Consider the following 18,875-nt stretch of genomic DNA (forward strand, 5'->3'; position numbering starts at 1 on the left):
GGAGGACGCTGAGTCAACGTGGTTCCTCCAGGATGGCACCCCTGTTGACAAGGCAAGAGGGCGGATGAATGTTGCCGCCGTTACTAGGATGAAGCAGACGTTCCGGCTGCCGGGCTCGGTGAAACTGCGCCCGCCGACGACGGATGAGAAGGCGTCGATTCTCCCGGAGGGGTTTGCCGCCGTACACGAGGCGATATTCCGCCAAGGAGTGACACTCCCGCTGGTGCCCAACCTTCAGATTCTGGTGTGCGAGTTTGGCCTTGCCTTTGGTCAAGTCTGCCCCAACATGTGGCGATTGATGCTGGCGTTAAACTCTCTGTGGCGGTTTTCCGGATGTGAAGGGCCTACGGTGGCGGAGGTGCTTCATTTCTACGAGCTGGTCTATGTGAAGCGCCAGGGTTGCAGAGGGCAAGTGAACTTGAGCCGCCGCCAGGGAGCGCCCAAGCTGATCGAGAATCTAAGGGACTCAATGTCCTACTGGCGGGGGACCTTCTGCGTCGCCACAGAGGGTTGGGAGTATCACGCCGGGTCGAACGAGGAAGGGCCGACATTTAGGATTAAGTCGGAGTTCCAACCTATCCGAGGTTGGTAACCGGTTTCCGCTGAACGTAGTTGGTGGGTTCATGTATTTGCAGACTTGTATTCTTACTAACGACTACTGTGTTTGTGCAGCGGGACTGCGGTATACTCTAACGCGCGAAGAAGAGTGTCGCGTAGCAAGGATCAGAGGTTGCTGGCGGAACCGCAATTTGCTGGACTTCCGACTTCTGACCGGTTGGGAGTTACTGGTCGATCAGCAGCTAACTCGCTCCGTTGGTAAGAAATCTCCGCCATACCGTTTTTTTTTGTGATAAGTAGTCCAGGCTGACTGGTTTTTAATTTTTTTTTTTTAGAAACTCCGCCAGGTAACAAATCGAGTCGTGACGCTTTTGAAAAAGCAATGGACCGCGCGGAGATAGACAACTTTCTGGAGACCATGTACGTCGAGGGGCTGGCGGCCCAGAAGACGTTGGTGAACCCCGAGACACTGGCGCTGAGCCAGTCCGAGGTTCTGGTGGTGCTGCCAATGCCGCACCACTCCCATCTTGGTGAGGACGGTCTGCCGGTAGTGCAGGCGGGGGCCCAAGTGGCCGTCGGGAAGAGGGGAAGCGCTGCAGCTGGGCAGCAGAAGGAGCGGATGCCTGCCAACAGGCGTGGCCCCCAAAAGGAGAGGGTAGTGCAGCCGGCGGAGACTGTCATTGCGCTAAGGGAGGAGTCGCCGGTGAGGGTGACGAGGACCGCCTCCGGGAACCAAAGGGCGCTGGAGAGAAAGCGTCGGTAGATTGACTCTCCTGACGAGGAAGAGGGGGAGGATGTGGAGGCGATCGGGGCCCGCCGACAGAAGAAGGCCCGACAAGCTCCGCCAAAAACTGCTGTGGTGGAGGGAGAGGCGCCCGCCGTCAGTGAGCTGGACTCATTTTCCGAGTATGCGGCGTTTATGACAGATGGTGAGCGGGAGTTCCTCTTCCATCTCTGCGAACGGCTAGGGTTCGGTGGCCTAGCGGGTATCTCGCGCCCCACGGCAATTGACCAATCGCCCTACAGCTCGGCGTTTGGTCAAATATCGGCGGGACTGCACGACATGTTCGTGGCGGCGTCAAAGCAGCCCCTGGTCGAGGGGGAGCTCAGGGAGGAAATCCAAGGTCTCCAGAGGGAGTTGGCGGAGGCGAAGGAGAAACTGGCGGAGGTAGAGCGGCGCCTGGCGAAGGCGGAGTGTGATTTTGCGGACGCTTGAGGCAAGCTGACGGTGGCCATCGAGCGGGACTTGGACCGGAATGAACACGTCTCCAAGTTGGAGCAGGACATCGCCCTGCTGCAGGAGCGGATAGCTGCCAAGGACAAAAAACTCATTATTGTGCAGCGGGAGTCCGCCGCCAGAATAACTGAGGTGAAGCGGCTAGAGGGTGAGGTTACCCGCCTGAGGGCTGAAGGGAATACTGCCGCGGCCGCCGCTGTTGAGGCGTTCAAACAGTCGGCGGAGTACAAGAAAGCGCTGACCCAGTCGGGGAAGGAAGGGGCCCTAGCAAACATAGACATGCTGAAGCGGAAGGGCGCCATCGACTTTGCCAAAGCGTCTCAGCCCGACGTGCCGCCGGCTTAGAGTGCCCCACAGGAGAAAGGCGTCGCACATGCCCCCGCGGAAGGTGCCCGCTCAGGTAGCGGAGAAAGTGGTGCACGGCCTGCGGAAGGGTCCCAGCAGACTCCTCGTCCTACACCGTCAGAGGTGTCACGTGCTGGCTTCCTAGCGGCGCACACCCGGGCGGACGGCATGATAGAGACACCAAGTCCCACAGCCCGAGGGTCTGACCAAACGAGCCGCGCAATCCCGCCGCCGCACGCTGAAGCAGAAGATGCCGAGGGCCATCCCTGATGCTCGAACCTTCACTATATTTTCCTTCTTGTCCTTTTGTAGCCGCTGAGGCACAAAATTTGTACCAAACATTTTGAAATGGAATGAATTTTTGAATGTGTTTGTTATGATGTGTTTGTACCGCTAGTATTCTGACTTGGATTTTTCTTTTGTCAATCAATGAAACATTAAAGGAATTAAGATTGGTCCAAGTGCACCATGTAGCGGACGAGGTCCGCTGATGATTGCTGGCGTTGCCAGTTGCCCTCAGTGCTAGACTTGGTAACAATGGTTTGAATAATTCCCCGTTTCATTGATAGCTGATTTATCAGCGTGTACAAAAGTGGGGTAGTACCCGTTGGGTAGCTTCCCTTAGCTAAATATTGAACAAAAAATTTAGCTAAGTCAAGATGCTTCTGGGTAGCGGATGACTATTTGTAGTAATACCGAAGGTGTTCAGTATTCCAAGGGTGGGTCGACGTGACGCCATCCTTGTCCATTAAGTAGAAGGTGTCTGGGCTAACGACTTCCACAATTTTGTACGGACCTTCCCAAGTTGGGCGGAGTTTTGTTGGTGGCGGAATGACTTCTTTCATTACCCAGTCCCCCAATTGGAGGTTCCGGGCCCTGACTCTGGCATTGTAGAAACGCGATACCAACCTTTTGTTTTGCAAGTTGTGCAAATGGGCCTTGTGTCTTTTTTCTTCTAGGAGGTCCCTGTCCAGGTTGACGCCGTCGCTGTTGGTCTCTGGGCAGTAGCCTTCGACCCTAGCGGTAGGCTGAGTTACTTCAATAGGTAGGACTGCCTCTGCCCCGAACATCATACAAAAAGGGGTTTCGCCAGTGGCGGTAGTTGGAGTTGTCCGGATGGCCCATAGGACTTCTGGAAGCTTCTCCGCCCACAAACCCTTGGCGTCGTCGAGCATCTTTTTTAGCAGCTTCTTGATTATCTTGTTTGCTGCTTCGACCTGGTCGTTGGTTTGGGGATGGGCGACAGATGCAAAACTCAGCTTGGTGCCCAAGTTGGCGGTAAAGGAGATGAGTTCCTCGTTGTTGAACTGCGTGCCGTTGTCCGTAATGATTGTATGTGGGACACCATAACGGCAGTAGATGTTTTTCCAGAGGAAATGAGTTACCTTAGCGATGGTTATCGCCGTCAGTGGCTACGCCTCTGTTAATGCGGGCCACAGAAAGAAAGAGTTGTGGCGCCGGCGGGGGCTGCCACTACTGCGGTGGGGAGACAACCGCATAAGGGGTCCAGGGCTGCGCCCACTGGAGATACACGGGGGATCCTGCGGAAGCGGCGCCAGTGTGACTCGGCCGGGGAGGAGGATGATGACGAGACCCTCGAGGTCCACATGCAGAAGAAGGCCCGACAAGACCCGTTGAAGGCCCCCGTGACGGCCGAGAGAGAGATGCCTGTGAGCGATCTAGACTCCTTCGCCGCCTTCACCGAGTTCATGACCGACAGTGAGCGGGAGTTTCTCTATCATCTGTGCGAGCGGTTGGGGTTCGGCGGTCTAGCAGGGATGACGCGGCCAACGGCGATCGAGCAGTCGCCCTTTAGCTCAGCCTTTGGGCACCTGGCGGTTGGGCTGAACGAAATGTTCTTGGCGGCCTCCAAGCAACCCCGAATTGAGGTACAGCTACGGGAGGAGGTTAAGAGGCTTGAGAGGGAGCTGGTGGATGCCAAGGACAGGCTGGCGGATGTGGAGCGACGCCTGATGAAGGCGGACTGTGATGCTGCGGACGCTCGAGGCAAGCTAGACGTGGCTATCCAGCGGGACATAGAACGAAATGATCATGTCTCCAAGCTGGAGCAGGACATGGCCTTGCTGCAAGAGCGGGTGGCCGCCAAGGATAAGAAAATTGATATCCTGCAACGGGAGTCTGCCGCCAGGCAAGGGGAGGTGAAGAGACTGGAGGGTGAGGTGACCCAGCTGAGGGACGAGGGAAGCCGAGCAGCCGCCGCCGCTGTGGAGAAATTCAAGTAGTCGGCGGAATACAAAAAAGCGATGAATGAATCGGCGAAGGCCGGCGCCCTAGCGAACGTGGAGATGCTGCAAGCGAAGGGTGCCATTGACTGGGCGAAGGCGTCCCTGCCCAAGGCGCCGCAAGCAAAGAATGTAGCGCCGACGAAGAAACTCCCGCCAGTACCCAGTCCCTCAGCAGGAGGCGGCAGCTCAGGCAGTGGGTACCATACTCCGGCGGATGGGACCATAGAGACGCCAAGTCCCACCGCTCGAGGGACTGACCAAGTAAGCTGCGTACAGCCGCCGCAGTCCGAAGTAGGCGACGCCGGGGCCAACCCCTGAGATGCCGGACGTGCCTTCTATGATTGTGTAGCCGCTGAGGCTGAAGATATATGTATTTTTTTTTTAATGTAAGGAATATTTTTGGGTGGGGAGTCCCAGCCCTGAATATATGAATTATGGAATTTTTGATGTTTTGTGATGACATGTCTATACCGCTAGAGTTTTGACTTGGGATTTTCTTTTGCAATCAATGAAATATTAAAGGAATTAAGATTGGTCCAAGTGCACAACGTAGCGGATGTGGTCCGCTGACGATTACTGGCGTTGCCAGCTGCCCTCAGTGCTAGACTTGGTAACAATGGTTTGAATAATTCCTCGTTTCATTGATAACTGACTGGTCAGTGTTGACAAAAGTGGGGATGTACCCGTTGGGTAGCTTCCCTTAGCTAAATATTGAACAAAAATTTAGCTAAGTCAAGATGCTCCTGGGTAGCAACATGACTATTTGTAGTAATACCGAAGGTGTTCGGTATTCCAAGGGTGGGTCGTAGTGACGCCATCCTTGTCCATTAAGTAGAAGGTGCCTGGGTTAACGACTTCTACTATTTTCTATGGACCTTCCCAAGTTGGGCGGAGTTTTGTTGGCGGTGGAATGACTTCCTTCATTACCTAGTCCCCCAGTTGGAGGTTCCGGGCCTTGACTCTGGCGTTGTAGAAATGCGATACTCATTGCTTGTTTTGCAGGTTTTGCAAATGGGCCTTGTGTCGTTTTTCCTCTAGGAGGTCCAAGTCCAGGTTGATGCCATCGCCGTTGGTCTCTGGGCGGTAGCACTCGACCCGAGCGGTGGGTTGAGTTACCTCGACAGGTAGAACGGCCTCAGTTCCGAACGTCATACAAAAGGGGGTTTCACCTGTGGCGGAGGATGGAGTCGTCCTGATGGCCCATAGCACTTCTGGAAGCTTTTCCGCCCACAAGCCCTTGGCAGTGTCGAGTTTCTTTTTTAGCAGCTTCTTGATTATCTTGTTTGCTGCTTCGACCTGGCCGTTGGTTTGGGGATGGACGACAGATGCGAAGCTCATCTTGGTGCCCAGATTGGCGGTGAATGAAATGAGCTCCTCGTTGTTGAACTGTGTGCCGTTGTCTGTAATGATTGTATGTGGGACGCCATAGCGGCAGTAAATGTTTTTCCAGAGGAAGTGAATGACTTTGGCGGTAGTGATGGCTGTCAGTGGCTCTGCCTCTATCCACTTGCTGTTGTAGTCGATAGCAACAATGATGTACTTGAACTGTCCTTTGGCGGTTGGGAATTTTCCCATCAAATCGAGGCCCCATGTAGAGTGAACCCATGGACCGATGATGATTGAAAGTGGTTCCGCCGGCGCATGTGGGAGATCGGCGAACTGCTGGCATTTGTGGCAAGATCTTGACACCTGCCGGGCGTCCTCACCAAGCGTAGGCCAAAAGTAGTCGTGTCGCATTGTGCGATTGGCCAGGGATCTGGCGCCCGAGTGGTTTCCGCACTCCCCGCCGTGGATTCCTGCCAACACGACCTTTCCTTCCTCCGGGGTTAAACAGCGGAGGTTGGGGTGGGTGAACCCCTGGCGGTAAAGCTTGCCATTCTGGATATTGTAGCGGGTTGCTCTCGGCTGAATTTGGCGTGCCTTGACCTTATCCTCTGGTAATGTGCCGCTGCGCTTGTATACAGTGATCTCGTCCATCCAGCTGGGGTTGATTTCAATGTTGAAGATCTCTGCTAGGGTCTTTGTGATGCTTGGCTTGTCAAGGCATTCCACCTTTGTGTCCGCTGGACTTTGATGCGGCTGGGCGGTTGCCAGTCGCGCCAGTGCATCAGCCTTGGCGTTCTTTTCCCTGGGGATTTGTGTGATGGTGTGAAAGTTGAACTTTTTTAGCAACGTTTTGACGTATCCCAAGTATGCCGCTAACTGCAGGTCCTTGGCTTGGAAGCTGTCGTTGACCTGGTTAACGACTAATTGAGAGTCGCTGAATATGTTGACGCTGTCAGCCCCTGAGTCAATGGCGAGGAGCAGACCGGCGATAAGTGCCTCGTACTCCGCCACATTGTTTGAAGCCTTGAAGTTGAATTTCAACGCGTACTCCGCGTTCAGTCCCCCGGGTCCTGCTAAAATGACTCCGGCGCCGCTGGCCTTGGTGCTGGCGGAGCCGTCTACATGCAGGTTCCACTCTGACCGTAGGGGAGTTGTCTCAACGGTTACCATTTCTGGTCCGGGTTCTGGCTCAATACCGTGTTCTGGCTGACGCTTGGTGAGTTCAGCGATGAAATCCGCCACTGCCTGGCCCTTCATGGCGGTTCTTGGCTTATATTCTATGTCGAACTCGCTGAGCTCAATGGCCCACTTGCTGAGGCGCCCCGAATGTTCGGGGTTTTGCATCACTTGTCTCAGCGGCTGATTGGTTAACACATGGATCGTGTGAGCCTGGAAGTATTGGCGGAGGCGTCTGGCGGCAACGATAATTGCGAGGGCCAGTTGCTCCAAGGGAGGATATCTTGTTTCTGCTCCGTTCATGCCTCTGCCGGCGTAGAAAACCGGGAGCTCCTCTTGGCCTTCCCTTCGGACAATTGCGCAACTTACCGCTGATGCGGATACCGCTAGGTATATGAATAGGGTTTCTCCTTGCACAGGGACAGAAAGGAGAGGGACTGCCGCCAGGTATTCCTTCAGGCCCTGGAACGCCGCCTGACATTCTGGATTCCAGTCGATGACCTTCTTGTGCGTTGTTTTGAGGAGTTTGAAGAATGGGGCGCACTTATCAGTGAGTCGAGAGATGAATCGAGAAAGGGCGGTTAACTTGCCCTGGAGGCACTGGACGTCCTTCTTATACTCGGGGTCCGCCAGATTAAGGATGGCCTGTACCTTGTCTGGGTTAGCCTCGATGCCCCGCTCGCTGACAATGTATCCCAGGAATTTGCTAGCGGTGACCGCGAAGAAACATCTGGGTTGAGGCGCATACCATAGGCCAAGAGAATGGTTACTATGATCCTGAGGTTTGCCACATGGCCTCCGGCCTTTATGCTTTTAACTAGCATGTCGTCCACGTAGACCTCGATGATTTTTCCCAGATGCTCAGCGAACATGGCGTTCATCAACAGCTGGTAAGTGGCACCGGCGTTCTTCAGACCGAAAGGCATGACATTGTAGCAGTAGAGGCCTTTGTCGGTGGTGAAGGTGGTGCATTCCTGGTCGCTGGGGTGCATTTTGATTTGATTGTATCCGGAGAAAGCGTCCATCATGCTGAGGAGCTCATGTCCGGCGGTTGAATCGACCAACTGATCGATACGGGGTAGCGGGAAACTATCTTTTGGGCATGCCTTGTTGAGATTTTTGAAGTCAACACACATCCGCCACTTGCCGCTGGGCTTTTTGACCATTACCAAATTTGAGATCCACTGGGGGTAGATGACTTGGCGGATGAATCCAATGTCCTGGAGTTTTGCGACCTCCTCTCCGATTGCCCGGTATTTTTCCTCATCGAAGGCCCTCCGCTTCTGCTTGATGGGATAAAAGGAGGGTTTGATGGTCAGTTTATGAGTGATAATTTCAGGGGAGATACCTGGCATGTCCGCGTAGGACCATTCAAAGACGGAGGCGTTATGACGTAGGAATTGAATGAGTTCTGCCTCTACTTCTGGGTCTAGTTGGGCGCCTATGCGGACTGTCCACTCAGGGTGCTCGTCTGAGATGCAGACAACTTTCAAGGATGTGTCCGGGTTGACCGGCTCCTTCCTTACATACTTCTCCTCCTCATCCCTAGGGTCCTCGAAGATATTTGGTGGCGGTGCCTGGTTTCCCACTGTCAGGACATCATGGCGGTGTGTTGACCGTGCTATAGTCGTTGAATAACACTCGCGTGCCAACTGCTGGCTTCCCCTCACACTGCCCGTGCCATTAGGTGTGGGGAACTTCATGAGAAGCATGTATCCGGCGATAATGCACTTAAGCTTGTTGAGCGCCGGTCGTCCGAGGATGGCATTATACGAGCTGAGACAATCAACGATTATGAATTCTGTATGTACCTCCTCCATACATGGACTAGCGCCAATAGTCAACCGCATGTAGTCAGAACCGAGCGGTTGTGTGACGTCACCGGAGAAGCTGAGCAGTGGCTCGTGGTCCTGGAGCAACTTGTTATTCCGCTTGAGGTGGCTGTAGCAACCGTTAAAGATGACGGTGACAGCGGACCCGCTATCTACCAATATTCTCCCCACTGAGAACCTGCCAAGAATGGCGTCGACCAAGAAGGGGTCATCATGGGGTAGGTGCACCCCGCGCTCCTCCTCCTCTGAGAATGTAATAGGTTCCCAACCCACCTTTGGGACTTTGGCGGATCTCTCGTAACGGATATGGCAGACTTCCTTTGGGTGATTAATGCGTGCGTAACGCTTCCTTGCTCTGTGAGACATGCCCGTGATTGGAGCACCGCCGTCGATTGTGTTAATGCGGCCCAACGTCTCTACGTTGGCGATCACGGGTGGCGGTTGGCGCACCTTGAACTGTTCCATCTTGCCTTCACGGTACAAGGTCTCAATTGCCGTTTTCAGTGCGTTGCAGCAGTTGGTATTGTGGCCGCTGTCTTCATGGTACTTGCACCATCTGCCGGTGTTTCTAGGTTTGCCCGTCTTTGGGTATTTTGCTGGGGGAGGTGGCGGGATTTGATCCTTGCACTGATTGTATATTTCCTCGTACGAGGTTGTGAGGACCGTAAACACTGCATACCGTTGAGAAGACTCCGTTTGCCTGTTGCGGTTATCCTCCTGGGTTGGGCGGTTGCCCTTGTGGTATTGGTCCTTCTGCCGCTTGCTCTGGTAGTGGCCCTGTGGCCATTCCCTTTTCTTGTCAGTTGCCGGTGCGGCGGGTGCTTTATTAACGGTCTCATGATGACTGGAGATGGGCTGCGTTGTCTTTGCTGGCGTTGCCGGTGGCGGTGGGGCTTCTCCATATGTAATGAATTCCGCCTGGGCGTGAATGACCGCCTCACTCATGATATGGTCATATGCCGCATTTGGATGATTGTAGTTGAGGTGATAGAGGAACGGCCCCTTGAGGAGTCCTTGCTTGAAGGTCGCCGATGCCATCGATTTGTCTAGATCGCGGCACTGAGATGCTGCCGCTCGCCACCTTGTGACGAATGCCTTTAGTGATTCGTTTTCTCCCTGCTTGACGCTGAACAGCTGACTCGTGTTATGATGTCCGGCGGACAATAAGATGAACCGGGAGAGGAAGGTATGTGATAGTGCGTTGAATGAGTCAATGGATCCTGGCGGACATTCGAAGAACCAATTCATTGCCTCTCCGTCCAGTGTTTCGCTGAACAAGTGGCACAGAGTGGGGTCGTTAAATCCCTTGTTGTTGGTGACCTTCTTGAAGGTGTCCATGTGGACGAAGGGGTCGGATGTACCGCTGTAATGCGACATCTTTGGAGTTTTTGCGTACGCAGGCCTGATAGCTTGCAGAATTGTAGCGGTGAAGGGCCCTGGTCTGGACGTGAAAAGTGGACTTTGAGTTGGCGGCGTGGCGCCCGACTCCGCCCGGACCAACCTTTGTTCCAACTGTTGCATCCTCTCCAGAATTTGGGATGTTGCGTCGCCGGCAGATCCGGCGTATGTACTCCGCTGGGCCTGCCTACGCCTTGGTGCAGGCGGATCGCCCTCAGTTCTTGCCCTAGCTTCCGAGCGGTTGGTGCGCGGTACCGACTCTGCCTCCTGCTCCAACATGAGCTGGGGGATGGGCGGTGGTCCCATCCCCAATAGTTCAGGTGGGTCCAGCGGAACCTGCATCTGTACGACTGGTTCTGGTATCGATGTACCAGCGTTGGGCTGACTACGCCTTGTGCTGTGCGAATGCTCGCTCTGTGCCGGATTGGCGGTTCTTTCCAACGTCCTTTTCAGGTCATCAAAACGTGACATCAGCGTAGCCACCTGCTTTTGGGCCTCGGTCTTCTCTCTGCGCTCCTCTTCACGCTCTCTGTTTGCCTTGTGAAGGTCTGCCAGTGCCAGCTCGTACATGGCGGCGAGGTTCTGGCCTGGTGGGCGGCTGCTGCTTGGATTCGTCTCACCGCCGGGGTTGGTTGGGGTGTTGAATAGTGCGCGGTTAACACCTACCGCTGGATTGGATGGTTGGGGGATGGCGGATTGGTCTGCCTGCTCATCGGCGTTTCCCCCGCTTCCGCTAGTCATGGTAGTTGTGATGGGATGACCTTTTATTCAAAGGTTCCCACAGACGGCGCCAATGTTAATGCTCAAACTCTGGCGGTAGCCAAACCTCCGTTTAACGCGAGTCCGGTGGGCGGACCGCTACTCTGTATATTTGATGATCCTTGCTGGCTGCCAAATGAAAGACAGGGCGTCAGAGGGAGACCGCGTTGGGCGGTCTTCACTTCTCTGATGCCTAAGTCAGTTGATACATATAGGCAGCACAATAATAAATGAGTAGTTAATGCGTAATAATGAAGAGAGAAGAGAGGACCTTTTATAGGTGAGGAGAGGTCCGATCTTCTCCTTGTTTTCGATGTGGGACTGAAGTGCTTCAGTTCCCAGTTTCAGTAGCTTCTGATGCCGTCTTGGCAGCCTGGCTGCCTATCCGTGGGTCACTCCTTTGACGGTAGTTGGTACCTCTGGCGGTACGATGAGCGTGGCTGATTATAGCTAATTATGCTTTGCAAACGTACATGTAGGTACAGCCTCTATCCATTTGCTGTTATAGTCGATAGCAACAATGATGTACTTGAACTGGCCCTTAGCGGTTTGGAACTTTCTCATCAAATCGAGGCCCCACGTGGAGTGAATCCAAGGGCCGATGATGACTTACAGTGGTTCTGCCGGTGCATGTGGGAGATCTGCAAACTGTTGGCATTTATGGCAAGACCTCGAAATCCGCCGGGCGTCATCAGCAAGTGTGGGCCAGAAGTAGCCCTGTCGCATTGTGCGATTGGCCAAGGATCTGGCGCCCGAGTGGTTTCCACATTCTCCGCCGTGTATCTCCGCTAGAACCACTCTTCCCTCCTCCGGGGTTAGGCAGCGGAGGTTGGGGTGGGTGAATCCCTGGCGGTAAAGCTTGCCATTCCGGATGTTGTAGCGAGTTGCTCTCCGCTTGAGTTGTCGCGCCTGAACCTTGTCCTCCGGCAGTGTGCCGCTGCGCTTGTATTAAATGATCTCGTCCATCCAGCTGGGACGGACCTCAATGCTGAAGATCTCCGCCAGGGTTTTTGTGATACTTGGCCTGTCAAGGCACTCCACTCTTCTGTCCGCTGGACTTTGATGTGGTTGGGCGGTTGCCAGTCTCGCCAGTGAATCAGCTTTGGCGTTCTTTTCCCTGGGGATTTGTGTGATGGTGTGAAATTTGAACTTTTTTAGCAACGTTTTGACGTACCCCAAATATGCCGCTAATTGTTGGTCCTTGGCTTGGAAGCTGTCGTTGACCTGGTTAACGACTAATTGAGAGTCGCTGAATATGTTGACGCTGTCAGCCCCTGAGTCAATGGCGAGGAGCAAGCCGGCAATGAGTGCCTCGTACTCCGCCATGTTGTTTGAAGCTTTGAAGTTGAATTTCAACGCGTACTCCGCGTTCAGTCCCCCGGGTCCTGTTAAGATGACTCCGGCGCCGCTGGCCTTGGCGCTGGCGGAGCCGTCCACATGCAGGTTCCAATCTGACTGTGGGGGAGTCGCTTCCTCAGCGGTTATCATGTCTGTTCCGGGCTCTGGCTGGCGCTCGGTGAGCTCAGTGATGAAGTCCTCCACTGCTTGGCCCTTTATGGCGGTTCTTGGCTTGTAATCAATATCGAACTCACTGAGCTCAATGGCCCACTTGCTGAGGCGCCCCGAGTGTTCAGGGTTCTGCAGCACTTGCCTTAGCGGTTGATTGGTTAACACATGGATTGTGTGAGCCTGAAAATATTGGCGGAGGCGCCTGGCGGCAACGATGAGTGCGAGGGCCAGTTGCTCCAGAGGAGGATACCTCGTTTCTGCTCCGTTCATGCCCCTGCCGGCGTAGTACACTGGGAGCTCATCCTGGCCTTCCCGCCGGACAATGGCGCAGCTTACCGTTGATACTGATACCGCTAGGTAAATGAATAGTGTTTCTCCTTGCACAGGGACAGAAAGGAGAGGGACTGTCGCTAGGTATTCCTTCAGGCCCCGGAACGCCGCCTGACACTCTGGGTTCCAGTTGATGAATTTCTTGTGAGTTGTTTTGAGGAGTTTGAAGAATGGGGCACACTTATCAGTGAGTCTGGAGATGAATCGAGAAAGGGCGGTTAACTTGCCCTGGAGGCATTGTACGTCCACCTTATACTCGGGGTCCGCCAGGTTAAGGATGGCCTGCACCTTGTCCGGGTTGGCCTCGATGCCTCGCTCGCTGACGATGTAACCCAGAAACTTGCTGGCGGTGACTCCAAAGAAACATTTTTCTGGGTTGAGGCGCATACCATAGGCCAGGAGAATGGTTACTATGATCTTGAGGTTGGCCACATGTCCGCTGGCCTTTATGCTCTTGACTAGCATGTCATCCACGTAAACCTCGATGATTTTTCCCAGATGCTCAACGAACATGGCGTTCATCAACCGCTGATAAGTTGCACCGGCGTTCTTCAAACCGAAAGGCATGACATTGTAGCAGTAGAGGCCTTTATCGGTGGTGAAGGTGGTGCACTCCTGGTCACCGGGATGCATCTTGATCTAATTATATCCGGAAAAAGCGTCCATCATGCTGAGGAGTTCATGTCCGGCGGTTGCATCGACTAGCTGATCGATACGAGGTAGCGGGAAACTATCCTTTGGGCATGCCTTGTTGAGATTTTTGAAGTCGACACACATCCGCCACTTGCCGCTGGGTTTCTTGACCATTACCAAATTGGAGATCCACTGGGGATAGATGACTTGGCGGATGAATCCAATGCCCTGGAGCTTGGCAACCTCCTCTCCTATTGCCTGGTACTTTTCCTCATCAAAGGCCCTCCGCTTCTGCTTGATGGGATAAAAGGAGGGTTTGATGGTCAGCTTGTGAGTTATAATTTCAGGAGAGATACCTGGCATGTCAGCGTAGGACCAAGCAAAGACGGCGGCGTTATCACGTAGGAACTGAGTGAGCTCCGCCGCTACCTCTGGGTCTAGTTGGGCGCCTATGCGGACCGTCCGCTCAGGGTGCTCGTCCGAGATGCAGATGACTTTCAACGGCGTCTCCGGGTTGACCGGTTCCTTCTTGACATACTTCTTCTTCTCATCCCTAGGATCCTCAAAGATATTTGGTGCCTGATTACCCACCGTCAGAATTTCATGGCGGCGTGCTGACCGTGCTACAGTCGTTGAATAGCATTCTCGAGCCAACTGTTGACTTCCTCTCACACAGCCCGTGCCGTTGGGTGTGGGGAACTTCATGAGAAGCATGTATCCGGCGATAATGCACTTGAGCTTGTTAAGCGCTGGTCGTCCAATGATGGCGTTGTACGAACTGAAACAATCGACAATAATGAATTCCGTATGTACCTCCGCCATGCATGGACTAGTACCAATAACCAGGCGCATGTAATCCGACCCCAGCGGTTGTGTGACGTCGCCGGAGAAGCTGAGCAGTGGCTCGTGATCCTGGAGTAGTTTCTTGTTCCGCTTGAGGTGGTTGTAACATCCGCTGAAGATGACGTTGACAGCGGACCCGCTGTCCACCAAGATTCTCCCCACTGAGAATTTGCCAAGAATGGCGTCGACCAAGAATGGGTCGTCATGTGGTAGGTGCACCCCGCGTTCCTCCTCCTCTGAGAAGGTAATAGGTTCCCAACCTGATTTTGGGAGCTTGGCGGACCTCTCGTAGCGGATGTTGCAGACCTCCTTTGGATGATTGGCGCGTGCATAGCGCTTCCTTGCCCTGTGAGACATGCTGGTAATTGGAGCACCGCCATCGATGGTGTTGATGCGGCCCAGGGTCTCAACGTTGGCAATTACTGGTGGTGGTTGGCGCACCTTGAACTGCTCCAACTTGCCGTCACGGTACAAGGTCTCAATGGCCGTTTTGAGAGCATTGCAGCTGCTGGTATTGTGGCCGCTGTCCTCGTGGTATTTGCACCACTTGCCGGTGTTCCTGGGCTTGCCCGTTTTTGGGAACTTTGGAGGAGGTGGCGGTGGGATTTGATCCTTGCACTAATTGTATATTTCTTCATAAGAGGCCGTGAGGACAGTAAACACTGCATACCGCTGAGAGGATTCCGCCTGCTTGTTGCGGTTATCCCCATGGGTTGGTCGGTTGCCCTTGTTGTAATGTTGGTCCCTCTGCAGCTTGTTCTGGTGGTGGCCCTGCTGCCACTCCCTCTTCTTGTCAGTTGGCGGTGCTGAAGGGGTCTTGTGAGCAGTTTCCTGATGACTGGAGGATGGCTGTGTTGGCTTTGCTGGAGTTGCTGGTGGCGGTGGGGTTTCTCCATATGTGAGGAATTCCGCCTGGGCATGGATGACCGCCTCACTCATGACGTGGTCATACGCCGCATTAGGATGATTGTAGTTGAGGTGATAGAGGAATGGCCCTTTGAGGAGTCCCTGCTTGAAGGCCGCCAATGCCATTGTTTTGTCTAGGTCACGGCACTGAGACGCTGCCGCCCGCCACCTTGTGACGAAGGCCTTCAGTGATTCGTCCGCTCCTTGCTTGACGCAGAACAGCTGACTTGTGTTGTGATGTCCGGCGGACAATAGGATGAACCGAGAGAGGAAGGCGTGTGACAGTGCATGGAATGAGTCAATGGACCCTGGCGGACACTCGAAAAACCAACTCATCGCCTCACCGTCCAATGTCTCGCTGAACAAGTGGCATAGGGTGGCGTCGTCGAATCCCTTGTTGTTGGTGACTTTCTTGAAGGTGTCCATGTAAACGAAGGGATCAGACATTCCGCCGTAATGCGACATCTTTGGGGTTTTTGCAGACGCTGGTCTGATAGCCTGCAGAATCGCAGCGGTGAAGGGCCCAGGTCTGGAAGCGAAAAGTGGATTCTGAGTTGGCGCTGGGGTGCCCGACTCCGCCCAGATCAACCTCTGCTCCAGTTGGTGCATCCTTTCCAATATCTGGGCGGTTGCATCGCCGACGGAATCAGCCTAAACAATCCGCTGGGTCTGCCTGCGCCTTGGCGCAGGCGGATTGCCTTCAGTTCTCGCCCTAGCTTCTGGGCGGTTGGAGTGTGGCAGTGATTCCGCCTCCTGCTCTATCATTAGCTGGGGGATGGGCGGTGGTCCCATCCTCAAAAGTTCAGGTGGGTCCAGCGGTACCTGCATCTGTATGACTGGCCCTGGCAACAATGCGCCAGTGACTGGTCCACTACGCCTGGTGCTATGTGACTGCTCGCTCTGTGCTGGGCGGGCGGTGGCCTCCAACGTCCTCTTCAGTTCCTCAAAACGTGCCATGAGCGTAGCCACCTGTCTTTGGGCCTCAGCCTTTTCCTTGCGCTCCTCCTCACGCTCTCTGTTTGCCTTGTGAAGATCCGCCAGTGCTAGCTCGTACATAGTGACGAGATCTTGGCCCGGTGGGCGGCTGCTGCTTGGATTTGCCTCACCGCCGGGGTTGGCCGGGGTTGTGAATAGTGCGCGGTTAACGCCTACCGCTGGGTCAGGGGGTTGGGGAATGGCGGAATGGTCCGCCTGCTCTTCAGCGTTTCCCCCGCTACCGTTAGTCATGGTGATTGTGGTGGGATAACCTTTTGTTCAAGGGTTCCCACAGACGGCGCAAATGTTAATGTCTAAAAGTTCGGCGGTAGCTGAACCTTTGTTAACGCTGATCCGGTGGGCGGATCGATACTTGTGATGTTCTCAAAGCTTCCGCTACCTGTCAAGTAAAATACAAAGGGCGTCAGAGGGAGACCGCGCCGGGCGGTCTTCAACTCTCCGATGCCTAAGTTAGTCAATGTTTTTATGTTGACAAAGTAACAGTAGGTAAGTATTGAATGCGTAATTAATGAGGAGAGAGGAGAGAACCTTTTATAGGTGAGGAGGAGGCTGACCTCCTCCTTGTTTTCGATGTGGGACTGATGTGCTTCAGTTCCCAGCTCTGGGAGCTACTGATGCCATTTTGGCACGGCGCGTCGGTGGTGACCCGGGGGTGATCCGACGCTGAGGTTGTAGCCCGCCTGGCGGTGTATCTGTATGTCACTCCTTTGGTTGGAATTAGTACCTTTGGCGGTACAATGAGTGTGGCCCATTATAGCTAATTATGCTTGCAAATGTACATGTATGTACACTATTGAAGCAAAAGATGCTCATTTTTCTCTAAAATAGAGAAAAATTAAAATATGGCAAAGCTGTTGGAGTTGCTCTAAGACGTCAAAGTTGTGCTACATACACCATACTGTAGGATGTCTCGCGTCTATGGCCCAAGTGCCACAGTTTTATTGAGTTGTTTGCTTGTTATGCAACTCTTCATGCTTTAAGAATCTTCTCATGTTTAATTTTCAAACTGTGCTTAGTAAAAACGAGACAATATTTTTATTCGTAGAAAATGAAACCCTAGGAAGCTTTGAGTGGCCAACGATTCTTTTGTTCACCAACAAAGCGCTCATATTGTATCTACTTGTAGAAGTCTAAGATTTGAAAGCCTTTTAAACATAAAGCCAATTCATACATCATCGAGATAAATTTGTGTTTTATCTTAATGAAGTCTAAAAATTGGTGTCCTAATGTCTCTTGGAATTCAGCTATCAAAACATAAATAACTTAATACACACATGAATGCACTCTAGCAAAAAGAAAACTTGTCAATTACACTAGAGAATAAGAATTTCTTTGAAATCCAACAAAGCAAAAGCAGTAGCTAAGTACTATAGAAACACATTTAAAACTCGGAAAAAGAATAAGCATAAAAGAATTAAAAACAAAAAAAAATTAACTCCACCAAGGGTGTGTTTGATATGGAAATGCTTTTAAGAAAGGCTGGTTTTTACTTATTTATGAGAATAAGTGACTGAAAAGCAAAACAATTGAGTGTTTGGTAAACTGAACTTTTATAAGTGCTGTGAGTGTTAAAAATAGTGACAAAGTGTTTGGTAAACTCAAAACTAAAAGTTGTATGAGTTTGTAGAGTGACCAATTTGGACATGAAAGAATTTTTTGCCTTATTTTTTTTGGTAATATAATGTAGGTCAAATATAAATTATTCTTAACTATCATGTGAATTATAAATTCTTGTTGTAGTTTATTTAATTAAAATGTAACAAATACATCAAGCCTATTGACTTTTTGCGGAGCTGTATTTTGAAACCCTTGTTTCGTGAAGCAGGGCGACGACTTCCTCTATCTGCCATTGACACCCCAGCGTTGTTAGTGTAAAATATTGTAGAATTGGCCTTTCCTAGCTCAACAATCAAGAGTCATTATAAATAGGAATTGTTCATCTCTTGGGACTTCATATATATATATATATATATATATATATATATATATATATATATATATGGAGATTTCAAACAGAAAAGTCCTAGTCTCCTCAACTCATCATCATCAGGTATAAATTGCATTCATATTGCTTGCTGTTTTAGGACTGAAGGTTCTTATCTATCCTAGCTTAGGATGAGACTTGCTTTTCAATCCTGTGTGTCTAAGCTAAGCTGGCAGCTTGTCTTAAGCTTGCTTTTTTAATGTGTCTGATCTTAAACAAATGAGTTATCTTTATTACAGATACACAGTCAGCCCTAGCTCAAGTCTTTCCATATAAATAGGTTCTCATACTCAGCTAGCCACACACTTGCATAGAGAGAGAGCACTGTTCTTTAGTTTTCCTCATGCTCAGATCTCTCTAGAAATGCACTAAGCCTAAATTTTCTTTGAGAATGTCTTGGTAAGCTATTCCATGTCTAGCTTCCAAAGGATTGTCAAATCCAGAAAACCATACTTTTAAAACACCATTTGTGTATGTCTTCATGTGTGTTGCATACATGCCTTTGTGCCTTGAGATGATTGACGACTATGTAAAGAGTTGTGCCATCTGAAGATTGACGAAGGAGGTTCATATCCATCATTCAGAATCAGTAGCAAAGTAGAGACAGAGCTGCCTTCTAGATTGGGTCTAGGAAGAATGAGTGTCTATAAGTTCTTTATGTACTGATTTCTTTAGTGGATTTGTTACCGGCATAGTGCCCGCAACTGTTTCCTTTTTCTAAGGGTTTTACTGTGTCAACAGATTTGGTGTTTATGTGTGATGCTTTAGTTTCTGTTGATGGTTTGGTAATTCAAGAA

Source organism: Rosa rugosa, chromosome 4, assembly GCF_958449725.1.
Source record: "Rosa rugosa chromosome 4, drRosRugo1.1, whole genome shotgun sequence".
In the NCBI taxonomy this organism is placed as follows: Eukaryota; Viridiplantae; Streptophyta; class Magnoliopsida; order Rosales; family Rosaceae; genus Rosa; species Rosa rugosa.